This window comes from Zingiber officinale, chromosome 1B (genome assembly GCF_018446385.1).
Source record: "Zingiber officinale cultivar Zhangliang chromosome 1B, Zo_v1.1, whole genome shotgun sequence".
Lineage (NCBI taxonomy): Eukaryota > Viridiplantae > Streptophyta > Magnoliopsida > Zingiberales > Zingiberaceae > Zingiber > Zingiber officinale.
The window spans coordinates 145,206,077-145,224,086 of record NC_055986.1 but is presented as its reverse complement, the minus strand read 5'-3'; the positions used below and the strand labels follow the sequence as shown (position 1 = coordinate 145,224,086).

Sequence of the window (18,010 nt, the reverse complement as noted above, 5' to 3'; positions counted from 1 at the left end):
TGACAACCGTGCACTCTGACATCACTGCCCCTGATGAGTGACCGAGTGGACGGGATGCTGTCGGAGTACACACATACTCCTACCTCGAAATAATAAATGAGGGAGCGCAATGCTCTCATCTCCCGGTACACGATGACGAGGAGGACTCTCTGCCGGCTACTACGCTGAGTCACACTACCCACGAGCGGACCAACGGAGCCAAACAAAGTCTAACTGCCTGCCGGCTACAACCCAACAGAGCGAAACTGTCTGCCGGCTACCACGCTGAGTCACCAGACCAACGGAGCCAAACAGCAGAACTACCACACACCTGTATGATATACCACTAACCCATGAGTGGTGGTGTGTACAGATACATGTAACTGGCGATGCGCTCTCAATAGTGGAGCAGACAGTCGCACAGCATGCAATCATGCAAGATGATGCATGACACTAAACATGGCAATATCATGAATAGCATAGCAAGATCCATACATAAATAAAAGGTGTACCACAAGTCAATGTATCATATGGAAGGTACAAAAACAGATAGGGTATCAAATAAACCCCTAGGTCCTGAACATAATGTATCATATGGTCACTACCTAAAGCATGTATGGTCAGATAAATAATAACATGCAGTGCATAATAAGTAAATAAGCAACATGTAACAGATCATGTAGTGACCAACCGAAACAAATGGAAAACACAATCATGCTATATGTTAAATACATTATTATGCATATCAAAAGACATAAGTCAAAGTACCCGCCTCCAATCAAAATGGTCCAATCCGACAATCGAGATACTCGTCTCGCGTCAAAGTCCTGTGTCACGAATAAAAATATATTTTATTTAGCTACAACAATATAGATAACTAAATAAAATCTTTTACACTAAATTAGGGCAAAACCCTAATCCATAAACCTCGACCAACTAGGGTTAGCTTCATTAACCCTAATTACATCATTTGATTTTAAATCAACCAAATCTCACCTAATATAACTCTATCACCTAACCATATAATCCAATTAAAACATAATTCAATATATATACCTACATGAACATTTCTTGCTAACATAACTTAACACAAAACTTACCAATTCGAAGACTTCTCTATTGGCTCACAACATAGGATGGTCGCTGCTGTAAATCAAAGGGTTGCTGCCCAAACAAACACATGTTAGGCTCACACACTAGCTCAATATCTCAAGATTGCAAGATGAATCAAATTGAAGCCTTACATCTTATACCCAGAACCTTCTGTTGATCCTCAACTGATCAGAAAGACCAAAAATATTGGCGGTGGAACAGCACCTCGAGTAGGTGGTTGAAGCTTCGTCGACGATGGCAGCAGGCTTCTTGATGGTCGGCTAGGTCAAGCGACGGCGACGTGGGGATCTCCACAGCAAAAGGGACAATGGGCGCCGATGGCCAGCTAGGGCTCGCGGTGACCGGCGGCAAAGATCTAGGGCACAACGGCGACTTTAGTGCCGGCTAGGAGAAGAAGGCCGGCGCTGCTCGGCGTCGGGGATGGCTCGGAGAGGAACGGCCCAGCACAAGTGAAGGGGAAAAAGAAGGAAACGACGGAAATAAAGAAAAGGAAAAATAAATAGGAAATAAAAAGAAAATCAACAATTCCTCACTTAAACTGGGTAGCCTAAACAGGCTTTTCCAGACCCCGTTTTTGTCCCCGTTAACTCGTCCGTACGAGCTCCGAAAAATTTCCAAAAATTCCGGAAAATTCCCTTATCAATATTTGTCTATTTTCGGTATTTTACATTCTCCCCCACTAATAGAAATTTGGTCCCCAAATTTCGTTATCTACCATCAGCAAGTACTAACAACAGAAATAGAGTATAAATGCTGAACGGTAAATTAAATCACATACCTCAAGTGAAAAGATGGGGATAACGAGCTCGGATCGTATCATCGAGCTCCCAAGTAGCCTCCTCGTCTGAATGATGCTACCATCCGACTTTAACCAGCCGGATAGTCTTGTTCCGCAACTGACATTCTTTCCGGTCGAGAATCCGTACCGGAACCTCCTCATATGTAATGTCAGGCTGAACTGGAACTGAGACATCTGTCAGTACATGCGTCGGGTCGGGCACGTATCTCCGCAGCATAGATACGTGGAATACATCGTGGACGCCTGCCAGGGACGGTGATAGTGCCAGCCGGTAAGCTACCGCTCCGATCCTCTCCAAGATCTCAAAAGGGCCAATATACCGCGGAGCTAACTTACCTCTGAGGCTAAATCTCTTCACCCCTTTCGTGGGCGAAACTCGCAGAAATACATGGTCGCCAACAGAGAACTCTAGTGGTATGCGTCTCCGATCAGCATAACTCTTCTGGCTGTCCTGCGCCTCTGACATCCTCCGTCTGATAGTACGGACCAACTCTGCATCCTGCTGAACTCTATGAGGTCCCAACAACTGGGTCTCTCCAACCTCATCTCAGAGGACGGGTGTCCGACAAGGTCTACCATCAACGCCTCAAACGGTGCCATCTGAATAGCCGAATGAAAGCTGTTGTTGTAAGCAAACTCTACTAACGGCAGATGGTCCTCCCAACTGCCTCCGAAATCCATAACACATGACCTCAACAAGTCCTCTAGAGTCTAAATGGTCCACTCTACTGTCCATCTGTCTGTGGATGGAAAGTTGTACTGAAACGGAGCTGTGTGCCCAAGGTTTGCTGCAGACTCCATCAGAAACGAGACGTGAACCGGGGGTCCCTATCCGAAATAATAGTAAAAGGGATACCATGTAATCTAATGATCTCTCGGCAATACATATCTGCCAATCGATCCAGAGAATCAGTCCTCCGGATCACTAAGAAGTGCGCGGATTTGGTTAATCGATCAACGATAACCCAAATCGCGTCATGGCCTCGTCGTGTCCTCGACAATACCACCACAAAGTCCATAGTAATATGTTCCCATTTCCACTCAGGAATAGGAATCCGCTGAAGTAATCCTGCAGGTCTCTGGTGCTCAGCCTTTACCTGCTGACAGATAAGACATCTAGTTACAAATTCCGCGATGTCCTTCTTCATACCGTTCCACCAGTAGGAACGTCTCAATCTCGATACATGCGGGTCTCGCCTGGATGGATCGCAAATCGAGAGCGACGAGCCTCCTGAAGTAGCTCCCGTAAGACCAGATGAGACTGAGATACGCACAATCTGTTTCGGAAGTATATAATACCCGCTTCATCTCGGGGAAACTCAGTCTGCTGCCCGGTAACTATCCGGCTACCAATGGACCGTAAATACTGATCTCCAACCTGGCCTCCCGAATCCTCATCCTGATCGAGGATTGAGCAACCATGGTAACCAAAAATACCTTGCTCTGTCTGTCCCTGCTCCTCAAGGTCTAATTCGGAGAAACTTTAAATCAAGTCTGTGACCACAACTCGGTGGCAAGCTAAAATCCCTCTGGTCTTCTGGCTAAGTGCATCGGCAACCACATTAGCTTTTCCCGGGTGATAGCTAATGGTACAATCATAATTCTTCAGGAACTCCATCCATCTCCTCTGTCAGAGATTAAGTTTCTTCTAAGTAAACAGATCTTTGAGACTCTTATGGTCAGTGAGAATCTCAAATGTAACGCCATATAAATAATGTCGCCAAATCTTCATGGCAAAAATAATGGCGACTTGCCCAGATCATGTACAGGGTAGTTCTTCTCCTGCTCCTTCAACCGACGAGAAGCATAGGAGACTACTCTATCGTGCTGCATCAGAACAGCGCTCAAACCCTTAATAGATGCGTCGGTGCAGAGGACATATCCGTCCTCTCCAGAAGGTAAAAATTCAAAATCGGAGCCGACACTAGTCTCCGCTTCAGCTCCTAGAAGCTGGTCTTGTCATCCTCAGTCCAAGTGAACTTCACGCCTTTCCAGGTCAGGCGTGTCAGTGACATAGCTATCCGAGAGAAACCCTCAACGTATCTTCAGAAATATCGAGCCAAACAAAGGAAGTTGCGAGCATCTTCTATAGACTCCGTCTACTCCCAACGGTAACAACCTCGATCTCCTGTGGAACCACGGTATACTCCTACTGGTGACCGTGTGTCTCAAATATCTCACAGAAGACAATCAAAATACGCACTACTGATCTTCACATCTAGACGTTTCCATCGAAACATCTCTAGAACTATGCAAAGATGATGTGCGTGATACACCTCAGATCAGGAATAAAACACCACGTCGTCAATAACGATAACGAATTCTGATCCAATATCCTAGGGATACCCAAATCATCTAGTCCATGAAAACATCTAAGGCTCCGCAAGCCCTAATGGTAAAACCAATACACATAATGTCCGTATCACAGACATTCACAATCCATAAGATCCTCGACAATAACCAGATCTGATCACCAACGATATTAATCACCAAAGAATAAATCCTCCAGTGTGAGAGCAAAACTCCATCACACGAAATACCACATATGTGGGAGCAACGCTCTACCACAAACAATCTGTAATAGGTGGGAGTAACGCCCCACCACAACAATCCAAAAGATGTAAGAGCAACGCTCTATCACAAACCAACTATAATATGTGGGAGCTCCGCTCCACCACAAATGATCCATAAGCGTCCAAGGCACCTTACTATCCAACTAGAGGCTGCTCGAGATCACTCAACCACATATCACTGTGGGCAGCCAAAGGTATAAACAACCTAGTAAACAAATCAAATCCATAGTCAACTCTATCAGCATCCCAGTGGGTCATCCACTGATAGGAGAATTAGTTGACGGGTTAATCCAACAAATGACATAATGCAGACAACCAATCCATGACCAAGATAATATCGAACTCGACCATTTCCAGTACTAATAGATCTACAAGGAGTGTAATGTTGAGACAATAGAATGACTCCTACTCTCTATGACACACTTCCTAAGTCAATTCGCTTCTACCATCACTGTTTTCTTGTAACCCTTAGATGGTATGACCACTGTCACTTAGCTTTGTCCATTCAATGATTACCTCCAACTTTTCGACCAAGTCAATAATTGAATGAGCTATGCTATCTATTAATTAGATCATGCTATCGACATATCATCAATTAACTATTTCAGTCAATCTACTAAATTACAACAATCACATAACTATAGCCTCATCACACACTAGAATAGAAATCCCAGCACAAAATACTTGCGTTAAACTCCATATCAAAACCTATAATCAATCTAAACAAGCTCCATAAAACGGTTTAAAATTCAGCTCACCAAACGTGAATTGTTAGATCAACAACATAACAAAATCTACTTCCTCCATGAGAGACCAAAAACCCTAGCTTGTAAAAACCTACATATCACACATACATAACTGCTTGCAAATCCTCCGTGCATATAAAAATCTCCCAGCTTCCTAAGAAAATTCATATGAACCCACAAAAATTATACCGTCACAAGCACCGACCATAATATAATCCTTGAAAATACTCAATCCAAAACACCCACTTGACAGCAAACAGACAATCCTCCACACAACCAACAGACTCCAAACAACTTTTCTAACCAACACAAAACTTGCCAAAAAAAATTAGCAGCCCAACAAAAATCTACAGTAAATAACAGGCCAAATACTAATATAAACTCACTGCAGATAAACAGCTGCCAGAGCCCCACCACACAAACCACATAAAAGCATCATTTAAACTAGCTTAGAAGAAAACCTAATATATGAAAGACCACTTCTATCCAAATAGCAAATTCCACAAGATGCCTTATCAATCTCACAAACACTTTCCCCCAACATCATCCAGATATTTCCCATGATAACCTCAATCATATTCTCCCAATAGAATGATCAGCGTATATCACCTTAATGTTATCAAGGTGAGTGTGGATGCTTAAAAACTTGACACCTGCCCTCTATGGCAACATGAACCATTTCCCTAAATAGAATCCAACTAAGCATATAAGGAAAACCTATTTAAGAAATGCTTTGAATGTCAGCCTCAAGAAAGCTCAGCAGAACTTTGCTGGTAATCCTTGACATGCAATGAACGTTTGCAATATCCAAGTACCAAATGAAAGCATACCATTAGTTCAAAGATTGGACAACTATAAAGTTCAACACAAGAAATAAGTATTTCCTTAAAAACCAATATTATCACTAATTATGTGATTGATAGTTTGGAGTACCGAGAAAAAAAACCAATACTCATATAGTAATTATTACTCATGTATTACTACAAGTATCAAAAATTATAAAATTACCTTTATATCTATATGTTGTCTGGAGATGTTCCGTCACTGTCCAGTCCCCATTTTATCTCAGAATTCCGTACGAGAAAATCACCAGAAATCCATATAAATCCAAAACGGAAGTCCAAAACATATACGTAATGGATAATCCGTGCAACCCAAAATAACTACCCAGTTTGACTCGCAAACTTGAGCTAGCACAAAATATCCAGAATACCAAAAGCAGGTATCACGCCCTGCTCTGATACCAATAAATTAGTATCAGATAAATCTAAAAAATCCAACAGACGAAAATCAAACAAGTATCGCCAAACTTTGGCGCTCTGATACCATATAAATTTGTATAAGGTTATCCCAAATATCTAAAATACGAAAACAAAGATCGTAAAACTTAAGCTCTGATACCACTAAATTGTCACGCCCCGGAGGAGTCTCTGTCCGAAGAAATTTCGACAGCATATCCCCTGTACGGCGGACAATTTGAAACTTTCTACATCCCACATACCTCAGCCACATGCGGCTGGAATAATAACAGAAATAAAACAAATATATACATAATCATCACACGCAGTTAATATAAATTTCAGCCTCTGGCTGACATCACCATGCAGTATATATAAATATAAGCAAACAAAGCAGTAATACCATGACTCGGAATCAACCCTACTCCACTACACTCGTAAAACTCAAATCCGATTTACTCACCTCTTCTGCCGTCCAGGCAGGCATGTAGTAAAATATATCGAAATAAAATCCATTAACACATAAAATTCACACCAGATCCATAGTATCAAAAATCCATAGTATCAAAAACAGAATAAGTCTGAACATAGACTAAATAAGAAGAAAACCAAAAGATTACTAAGCCCTCGTGGTCAGCAAGGGACTAGCGACTGGAACTCTCTCCTGACAGCATCAACCTGAAAAATAACAACAATGGAGGCGGGGTGAGTCCAACACTCAGCAGGTACAACTGATATGCAAAATAAAGTAAATAACAGACAACACTAATCATGCGTACAGTCTCCTGAATACGGGAAGGATAAATGCATCTGAAACAAAAACAGGAGAAAACTGTACTAACCAGGATCAAGGTATAAAGGTAACTGGGTCAACAGACCGAGAGTGTCATAATCTTGTATGCATGTAAATCATATGCATCCAAATAAATGCAGCAAACACAAACAATAAATGCATCATGCATATGATGCCAACGACACGGTCACCCCGACCGTCTCACACACATGGTGAGTCAGGGTGGGTAGGGATGTGACAACCGTGCACTCGACATCACCGCTCCTGATGAGTGACCGAGTGGACGTCGGAGTATACACATACTCCTACCCCGAAATAATAAATGGGGGAGCGCAATGCTCTCATCTCCCGGTACACGATGACGGGGAGGACTCTCTGCCGGCTACCACGCTGAGTCACACTACCCATGAGCGGACCAACGGAGCCAAACAAAGTCCAACTGCCTGCCGGCTACAACGCTGCTACACTAAACCAACGGAGCCAAACAGAGCGGAACTGTCTGCCGGCTACCACGCTGAGTCACCAGACCAACGGAGCCAAACAGCAGAACTGCCACACACCTGTCTGATATACATGTAACTGGCGATGTGCTCGACAATAATGGAGCAGACAATCGCACAGCATGCAATCATGCAAGATGATGCATGACACTAAACATGGCAATATCATGAATAGCATAGCAAGATCCATACATAAATAAAAGGTGTACCACAAGTCAATGTATCAGATGGAAGGTACACAAACAGATAGGGTATCAAATAAACCCCTAGGTCCTGAACATAATGTATCATATGGTTGGGTCACTACCTAAAGCATGTATGGTCAGATAAATAATAACATGCAGTGCATAATAAGTAAATAAGCAACATGTAACAGATCATGTAGTGACCAACCGAAACAAATGGAAAACACAATCATGTTATATGTTAAATACATTATTATGCATATCAAAAGACATAAGTCAAAGTACCCGCCTCCAATCAAAATGGTCCAATCCGACAATCGAGATACTCGTCTCGCGTCAAAGTCCTGTGTCACGAATAAAAATATATTTTATTTAGCTACAACAATATAGATAACTAAATAAAATCTTTTACACTAAATTAGGGCAAAACCCTAATCCATAAACCTCGACCAACTAGGGTTAGCTTCATTAACCCTAATTACATCATTTGATTTTAAATCAACCAAATCTCACCTAATATAACTCTATCACCTAACCATATAATCCAATTAAAACATAATTCAATATATATACCTACATGAACATTTCTTGCTAACATAACTTAACACAAAACTTACCAATTCGAAGACTTCTCTATTGGCTCACAACATAGGATGGTCGCTGCTGTAAATCAAAGGGTTGCTGCCCAAACAAACACATGTTAGGCTCACACACTAGCTCAATATCTCAAGATTGCAAGATGAATCAAATTGAAGCCTTACATCTTATACCCAGAACCTTCTGTTGATCCTCAACTGATCAGAAAGACCAAAAATATTGGCGGTGGAACAGCACCTCGAGTAGGTGGTTGAAGCTTCGTCGACGATGGCAGCAGGCTTCTTGATGGTCGGCTAGGTCAAGCGACGGCGACGTGGGGATCTCCACAGCAAAAGGGACAATGGGCGCCGATGGCCAGCTAGGGCTCGCGGTGACCGGCGGCAAAGATCTAGGGCACAACGGCGACTTTAGTGCCGGCTAGGAGAAGAAGGCCGGCGCTGCTCGGCGTCGGCGGAAATGCCAAGGCACAGAGAAAGGGGGTCGACGCTGGGGTTCGGGTGCCGGCACAGAGAAGCGGCCGAGAGGAGTCAGTGGCGTCGGCGGAGATGCTAGGGCACCAGGGTGTGCGGCAGTGCTCCGTGCGTAGCCGGCGGCAATGCTCCGTGCGTCGGCAGTGCTGGCAGTGGAGATGGGCATCGCGAGGAAGGAGGAAGAGGAAAGATCCGGCTCAAGCAGAGGAGAAGAAGAAGAAGTGGAAGGGGAGGAAGAAAACCCGCCGTGGCCGGCGGTTAGGGCACGACTTGGCGTCGGGGATGGCTCGGAGAGGAACGGCCCGGCACAAGTGAAGGGGAAAAAGAAGGAAACGACGAAAATAAAGAAAAGGAAAAAGAAATAGGAAATAAAAAGAAAATCAACAATTCCTCGCTTAAACTGGGTAGCCTAAACAGGCTTTTCCGGGTCCCATTTTTGTCCCTGTTAACTCGTCCGTACGAGCTCCGAAAAATTTCCAAAAATTTCGGGAAATTCCCTTATCAATATTTGTATATTTTCGGTATTTTACACCCCGGATCCTTTCCTAGTGCCCTGGTGGGACGTGGCAGGTCTAACCAGTGAGCTCCACGTGGCGACGACGTGTTTGGATGAAATTTGCCTCCCATGCGCTCGGACCTCCGGGCGCCCGGACCTCCGGGCGCTCGGACCTCCGGGCGCCCGGACCTCCGGGCACCCAGACCACCTTTTTCCAAGGAGCACATTTCCTGCAAAACAAGGTTAGTCCAAGGCAAATATATAGATTATAACCTGCAAAACAGAGTGTTAGTTCAGTTTATAGTTTAGCAAAAAGAGTATGACTTAGATTTTGTCTTTCCGAGACCGGAATCTAGTCACGATCTCGACTTAGATATCCGAAATGGATCTAAGCCGGATCAATGGCTAATGTTCCCTTCCCGGGAACGCGTCCGCACAATCACTCCTTCCAGTGACTTACCTTTACTCACCTGCCAGACGTCCGGTCAACCCTTCGACCCGTCTGGACTTCTCGCCAAGCGTCCGGTCAGCCCGTTAACCCGCTTGGACTTCTCGCTAGCTATCTGGTCAACCCATCGACTTAGCTGGAATTCTCGCCTGTAGGACCGTTGGGCCGGCTAGGAGGGGGTTGTTGGATATCCTGCTAACACAAAAAAGAAAACAAACCCTCCTCGAACTCTTTAGGCTAACACTTGCATAATTAAGTCTTTAAGCAAATAAATTAAAAGCATAAAAAAAAATGAGGCAAAAAAGATTTACTTGGTTACAACCGATGTGGTTGTTAATCCAAGGAAGATTAAGCTCAATAAAACTCCTTCGGGCGGAGAAGCCTCGTACAACGTTGAAGTGCAGAAAATAGAAGCTTAGACTAAAAGAGAGTGTGCAAGCACTGGATTTACAATCAGTGAGTTCTTTTTATTTAAGCTTCTGGACCAAGGCTATATTTATAGTCTTGGTCCGGACGCCTGGAAAGGTTCCGGGCGCCCTGGGGGGGGATAAATTTTATCCCCCAACGGTTGGATCGAGTCAAAACTCGATCTTGTTGAAAAGTCGATTCCGGGCGCCCGGAGCCCTAAGGTCAACATAAGTTGACTTTTTGACTCCGGTTCAGCTCGTCTCGGTCCGGGTCTGTTCGCTCCGGCTCCGTTTGCTTGGGTGATCTCGGCCTTCCGGAATAGGGCTCACCCGAACCCATGTTCCGGCCTTCTCGAGCGTGCTTCCCTCTAGCTTCTCGTCCCTCAGAATTGCCGCGTGTTCCTTCTCGTCCACCAGCGTACTCATCCACAGTCTTCGTCCCTCAGTCGCACCCCGTGCCGACCTTCGCGCTAGCTGCGTCTCTTGCTCCCCGAGCAATCTTCCGCTCCGGCTTTCGTCCCTCGGAACCACCGTGTGCGCTTCCTTCTCATCCGCCGGTGTACTCTTCCGCAGCACCTCGTCCCTCGGACGCACCGCGTGCCGTCCTTCTCGCTAGCTGCGTCTTCCGCTCGAGTACCTGTGCTCCTAAGCTCCTGCACACTTAGACACAAGGTTAAATACACACAGGACCTAACTTAACTTGTTGTTCACACCAAAACAACCTTGGGGTTCCAACATCGCCAAGCGTCCGGTCAGCCCGTCGACTCGCTTGGACTTTGTGCCAGACATTCGGTCATCCCGTCGACCTGTCTGGACTTATCCTGCACACTCGATCAGAGTGTTAGATCACGACAAACCTAACTTAACCTGATTTGTCATTCATCAAAACTTGAGTTAGACCGTTAGTGCTAACCGCACCAACAATCTCTCCCTTTTTGATGGAATGACAACCTGGTTAAGTTAGTAAAAAATATATGCGAGTAAAAAGAGTTTAAACATTTTGTTCTAGCATGAGGTTTAAGTTGGTTTTTAACTTTGACATTTTGTTTTTTTAACTTAACCACCTATCCCTCCCCCTTTGGCATTCATCAAACAAGGATATAATTTAAACATTTAAAAATACAGAATACATAAAAATGTAAGGAATGATGTCTAGTTATCTTGGGGGAGTTTAAATTTTTTGAAGACTTGTTTAAATTATTAGCTTTAGCTTTTGGAAAATAGCTAAGTTTTGAAAGAGTGGCCAATTTTTTAAGGATCATTTACAAAATTAATTTAATTTTCAAAAATGACTCTGCAAACTCAAAAGAGAGTTTTCTAATCAAAAATTTGAAAAACTAATTTTCTAATATAAGTGTATAAGTTTCAAATTTTAGGATCAAGATAAATTTTCAAAATATGTTTCAATTTTGAAGTATTTTTCAAACATAAGTTTTGAAAATCAAAATTTTAAGGCTAAGTTTTCAAAACTAGATTTTCCAAACAATATTTTTCAAATTTGAAAAAGATTTCAAAGCTGGGTTTTAAAAGTTATTTACTTTTCAAAACTGATTGAAACTAAGTTTGAAAAAAATCTTAGTTTATAAAATCTAATTGAAGAATTTAGTTTTATAAAGGCTAGTTTTAAAAATATTTGAAACATAAGATTTCAAAAACTAAGTTTGAAAACTTTTCTTTTCAAGACTTATTAAGTTTGTAAAAACTTTAAATTTGAAACCAAAATTCAATTTGAATAAAAAATATTAGAAAAGATATTATGTTTAAGATGGAGAAAATTATTTTGGTGTTAAGTGTTGATTTAATCCTCCCCCTAAACCTGATATCTAGAAAGTTGTCTAACCAATTAGGTACTTACTGACTATCAGAAGATAGCAACTTTCACTTGGTTAGTCAAGTTAAGTTCATTGTGATCAGTTAGCGGTTGACTAAACTGAATAACTTAACTTGATTAATGTATGTTTTGTATTTAACGCCCAGACTTATATCGATGCACTGATATAAGCATCTTAGGTCCAGACAATTGGCCTATACATCTCACCTCTTTTTATGTTTGTCAATCACAAGCAAAGTAAACCTAGGGTGTTGGTGAGATGCTCAAATACTAGTCCTGGGGGAACATGATTTCTAAAGGGATTTTTCTAGTCTAAGGCTAAAATTGTTTTGAAATTCTAAAAGTAGAAAGGTTTTAAAAACTAAAACAATTTTAACCTAGAATTTAAAACAATTATTTTTGAAAAGTTTGAATTTTGAAAAATAGTTTTGAATTTTGAAAAGTCCTAGTCTATTAAATTAGAGTATAACCAATCAGATCTGAAAATGAAGATCAATAGAATAATATGTACTACAAAAGTTGTAATAGTGGCATAACAGTGCTATGAAATAATCACGACTACTGAGACGATGATGGAGGTGGTCCGGAACCCAACGACCGAAGCAGTGCCAATATCTCAGTGTGACGAGTCTGGTCGTCCTCTCGTAGATCTCGTCGCAGGTCGGAGATCTCCTGCCGTAAATCGGAGACCTCCTGCCGCACCTCTCGTCGGAAATCGGAGACCTTTCGTCGTATGTCTCGGTGAAACTCAGAGGACTCCTGCTGGAGGCTCGACATAACTCTCTCTAGACCGGATACTCGATCGGCTAGAGTGCGAGGAGCAGGACGTGGGGCTCGAGCTGGCGCTGGGGCAGGAGCGGCCTCGTCAGGAAAGAGTGCGAAAAAAAACTCATCTGCCTCCTCCTGCTGTGCGTCTGGGTTAGGCTGGTGTTGTGCCCCCCTCTGCCAAGTCATGATACCCTCACCATCTGTATAAATACTAGCTAGGGAATAGTTCCTAGCTCCTATGATGTCAAACTCGGTCATATAGCGGATGTCACCTCTGGTGACATCAATGTCCAAGGAGGACATATATGCTGTCAGAATGTGACAGTACGACATATGAACTCACCCACTCGTCACGTATCCGATCGAGTAAATGATGGTGGAAAAGATATGTAGGCTAATGTCAATATCTAGCCTATGACACAGGGCATAGAGGAGAAAAGAATGGAATGGGCGCATTATCGCGATGTCGCGAGTGCTCAGTGGTAGGATGCAAAAGACTAAGACCCTATAAAGGGCGTAGTCCTGGACTCGAAGGGTAACTGACCTAAACTGGGTCACTGTGGGTACTCGCTCGCCCCTAAAAAAATATGAATAAATCGTATCAAGAGTAATATGTGAGTAGGGATCTCCAAAGGGTAGCTCCCTGGGAGGATAACACTGAAAGGGACAGGTAGACTCCCGTAACCCCAAAAAGTCACGGATGGCAGTAGGGGACAGTGTGATATCAGTCCCAGCTGCCCTAGTAGTATAGGTAAAGTCGTCTACTTTCACTAGGTTGTTATAAAATTTGGCAACAAACTTATGTTTACTGGGCTAGTACATTCAATAAGGTTCTGCAACCTATAGTGGTTTATAGCCTCTATGGCTGGAACGCAAGAGCGTAAAAAGAACGCTCTATCTATACATTTGGTCCTAATGGCCAAGTAAATGGTTGACTCAAACTTAATCCTAAGCTCATCAGTGGGAAACCTAGGGTCAACACTAGGAGTAGAGGGTCCAACACCAGATTTAGACCGTTTCCTAAATTATATAACAAAATTATACTAATTAAAGAAAACAAACATGCAATAATATTCTTAAACTTTAAATAGAAGACAGGAGTTTTACCGAGGAGCCATTGCTAAAATAATTTTAGAACTGACGACCTCGGTTGAATCGCGACCGCGTATTAACAGTAGAACGAGAAAAATTTTTAACTTTGAATGCTTTCGTAGTAAAGCTTGGAAGAAGCTTGAACGAAAGCTTGGAAGAGGAGGTGCAAGGGTGGGGGGCGCCCCTGCCCTCCTATATATAGGGGAGTCCGGGCACCCGGACCTATTCCGGGCGCCTGGGGCCAAGTGGGGCGAGGCGCCCGGATCCCCTACGGGCGCCCCGGGTCCGTATACCAGGGGCGCCCGCCCCTGGTTTTTGATTCCGGTATTGATTTTTTTTTTTAAAATAGAAGTTTGTAAGTTTAATTTTTAGGATAATTTTTAAGTAGAAAATTTAGTTTAATTAAAAAAATAAGTTTTAATTTTTTCTAAAAAAAAATTAAGTTTTAAAAATAAAATTTTAAGTAAAGAAGAATTTAAGTTTCAATTTTTAAAATAAGTTTTAATTTTTAAAATAAATTTTTAACTTTAAAAAAAAATAAGTTTTAATTTTTAAAATAAATTTTAAGTTAAGAAAATTTAAGTTTTAATTTTTAAAATAAATTTTTAAGTTTTAAAAAAAATTGAGTTTTAATTTTTAAAATAAATTTTTAAGTTTAAAAAAAATTTAAGTTTTAATTTTTAAAATAAATTTTTAAGTTAAGAAAAATTTAAGTTTTAATTTTTAAAATAAATTTTTAAGTTAAGAAAAATTTAAGTTTTAATTTTTAAAATAAATTTTTAAGTTTAAAAAAAATTAAGTTTTAATTTTTAAAATAAATTTTTAAGTTTAAAAAAAAATTAAGTTTTAATTTTTAAAATAAATTTTTAAGTTAAGAAAAATTTAAGTTTTAATTTTTTTAAAAAAATTTTAAGTTTAAAAAAAATTGAGTTTTAATTTTTAAATAAAATTTTAAGTTTAAAAAAATTGAATTTTAATTTTTAAAATAAATTTTTAAGTTTAAAAAAAATTGAGTTTTAATTTTTAAAATAAAATTTTAAGTTTAAAAAAATTTAAGTTTTAATTTTTAAAATAAATTTTCAAGTTAAGAAAAATTTAAGTTTTAATTTTTAAAATATATTTTCAAGTTAAGAAAAATTTAAGTTTTAATTTTTAAAATAAATTTTTAAGTTTAAAAAAATTGAGTTTTAATTTTTAAAATAAATTTTTAAGTTTTTTTAAAAAATTGAGTTTTAATTTTTAAAATAAATTTTTAAGTTTAAAAAAATTGAGTTTTAATTTTTAAAATAAATTTTTAAGTTTAAAAAAATTGAGTTTTAATTTTTAAAATAAATTTTTAAGTTTAAAAAAAATTTAAGTTTTAATTTTTAAAATAAATTTTTAAGTTAAGAAAAATTTAAGTTTTAATTTTTAAAATAAATTTTTAAGTTTAAAAAAATTCAGTTTTAATTTTTAAAATAAATTTTTAAGTTAAAAAAAATTTAAGTTTTAATTTTTAAAATAAATTTTTAAGTTAAAAAAAAATTAAGTTTTAATTTTTAAGTTAAGAAAATTTTAAGTTTAAAAAAATGTAAGTTGATTTAATAATTTAAATTAATTTAATTTTAATTTTATTTTAATTCTATTTTAATTTTAATTTTAATTTTAATTTTATTTTAATTTTAATTTTAAATTTAATTTTAATTTAATTTTTATTTACTTTTATTTTAATTTAATTTAAATTTAAATTTAAATTTAAATTTAAATTTAAATTTTATTTTAATTTTAATTTGATTTTAATTTAATTTTAATGTTCTTAGTCATTTCGCCCGATCTATGTTTTCAATCAGGGAATCCTATAATTTTGGTTGAGATGAATTAGTTTCAATTTTAGAGTTTGTTTTTAACTTGTGTTAGATTCAGATTTAGCTTTGGGTTCAACAAATAGACATTCTCTGGATAAACTTCTGGGCTATGGTGAGTCACTCGGACATCATTAAAGTAACCATGCCTTCGTGATTTTCCAAATAGTCTTATCCACTGGACTTAGTACAAAACCTTGGTCTAACTGGTTAGGATCCATAAAGGGTAGCTTCGGTCAGTTCCACTTAGTCAAATGCACCAGGTCGAAGCTATATCTTCCGAAATATGCATAGACTAAGTTTCCCTAACGTACTATCATCCAAAATTTCACCAGTACCATTTTTCAAGTTAAACTTGAACCCTTTTTAACTAATCCTAATTACCCTGTCGGGTAGGTTAGTTAGGGTTACCCTGCCGGGTAAGTTGGTTTTGGAGGTGCCAGCTATTCTGGAGGTTACCCAACGACGCTAAAGAAAAAAGAGGTACCGCTCTTTACGCCTTTTGTTTTTTTCCCTCCAAAACTGTTTTTGAAAAACACATCATCATCTTTTCACCATTGCTTAGTATTGATAAAATATTGCATTTTCAAAATTTTGGAATAATATTTTTTATTAATATTTTATTATTTTTCGAAATTAGTGCAATATTATATTCTTTCTCCAGCACTGCTAATCCAAGACCAAGTCTTGGGATTTTTTGTTTGTTTCTCTTGTCGGAAATTATGACTCTTCTAGAAGGACGGAACCCCTGCGAACCACCACCATACGATCATGAAGACTTCAACTACTGGAAGCGATTAATGGAATGCTTCTTAGGAAGCGTAGACATCGATTATATGCTAATTTTGAGGAAACCTTCTCAAAACTCGGAACTGAACAAAAAGGTAAGTAACATTATTTGTAATGTTTTACCTAACAATATTTTATGCAGATTAGAAAAGTACAAGAATGCATATGAGCTGTGGACCCAGTTGATCAAGCTTCACGAGACGCCGATGGAGCTAGAAGATCAAGTTAAAGTCAAATATGGACTCGAGTCAAATCAAACGGAGAAGCCTACTGAATTAGGGGTTGCGCTCAAGGTTAGTAATATTTACCAAAATACCCCTGCTAATAGTAGTTTAAATAATCAGCATGATGATAAGTATGAAATTAGTCCAAGTATGGTGCATGATAATCTAGATTTAAATTATTTAAATTCAAAATTACAAAATAATCTAGACTCTGATCAAGTCAATCAAGACTCTGATCAATTTGGCATCAACCTTGATTTGGTCAAACAGAAAAATGACCAAATTAATTCAGAAAATTTAAAATTAGGTGAGCATTTAGACATAAATAAGTCAAACATTAAAATAAATTTGAATTTAAATGCTAAAAATGAGAAAATGGATAAAATCAATAAATACCTTGATAAAATATTTAATAATCAAGATAAAATCAGTCTAGAAAATACTATCCAAAATTAAGATAATTTAATTAATAAAATATTAAACTTTAAAGATAAAACTAATCTGATAAATTCAATTAACCATATCAATTTAAAAGGCAAAGAAAATATAAGGATAAAATCAAACACTTTGATAAAATCAAAACGGAATTTAACAAACTTAAAATTAAATGTTAAAGATAACATATTAAACAAAAATAATCTAGAAAATTCAAAATTAACAATTAATAACAAGCTAAAAGATAAACCTGTAAAGAAATATAATTCAAACAGTTTAGTTAATTCAAATTTAAAAATAAATAAAAACTTAAACTTTAAAAATAAGCTATTAAAGAAAGATAATTCAATTAACCCATTAAAATTGAAAGTGAATGAAAATTTAAATATTAAATACACTCTTTTAAAGAAAGATAATTTGACAAATTTAATTAATTCAAAATTAAAAACTTAAATTTAAATTACAAATTAAACATTAAAACTTAATTAAAATCAACTCTAATTATACAAGAAATCTTAAAAAGAAAAATCAACAATTTAGGGGGAGGCTCTAGAATAGCTGGCACCTCCAAAAATAATTTACCCGGCAGGGTAACCGAAACCAACCTACCCGGAAGAGTAATTAGGACTAGTTAAAGAGGGTTCAAGTTTAACTTTAAAAATGGTACTGGTGAAGTTTTGGATGAT

At 38.6% G+C, this 18,010-nt stretch overlaps 2 long non-coding RNA genes across 2 annotated transcripts; both read right to left on the bottom strand.

Moving 5' to 3' along the window:
- Positions 1-746: 746 nt before the first annotated feature.
- Positions 747-1,652, bottom strand: LOC121983591. Its single transcript, XR_006112629.1, has 3 exons — positions 1,224-1,652; positions 1,080-1,143; positions 747-806 (listed from the first exon to the last, which is right to left on the bottom strand). It is a non-coding gene; the product is annotated as an uncharacterized LOC121983591 (long non-coding RNA).
- A 6,558-nt stretch (positions 1,653-8,210) lies between these two features.
- Positions 8,211-9,315, bottom strand: LOC121983580. The gene is made up of 3 exons (XR_006112619.1): positions 8,688-9,315; positions 8,544-8,607; positions 8,211-8,270 (listed from the first exon to the last, which is right to left on the bottom strand). It is a non-coding gene; the product is annotated as an uncharacterized LOC121983580 (long non-coding RNA).
- Between the last annotated feature and the right edge of the window lie 8,695 nt (positions 9,316-18,010).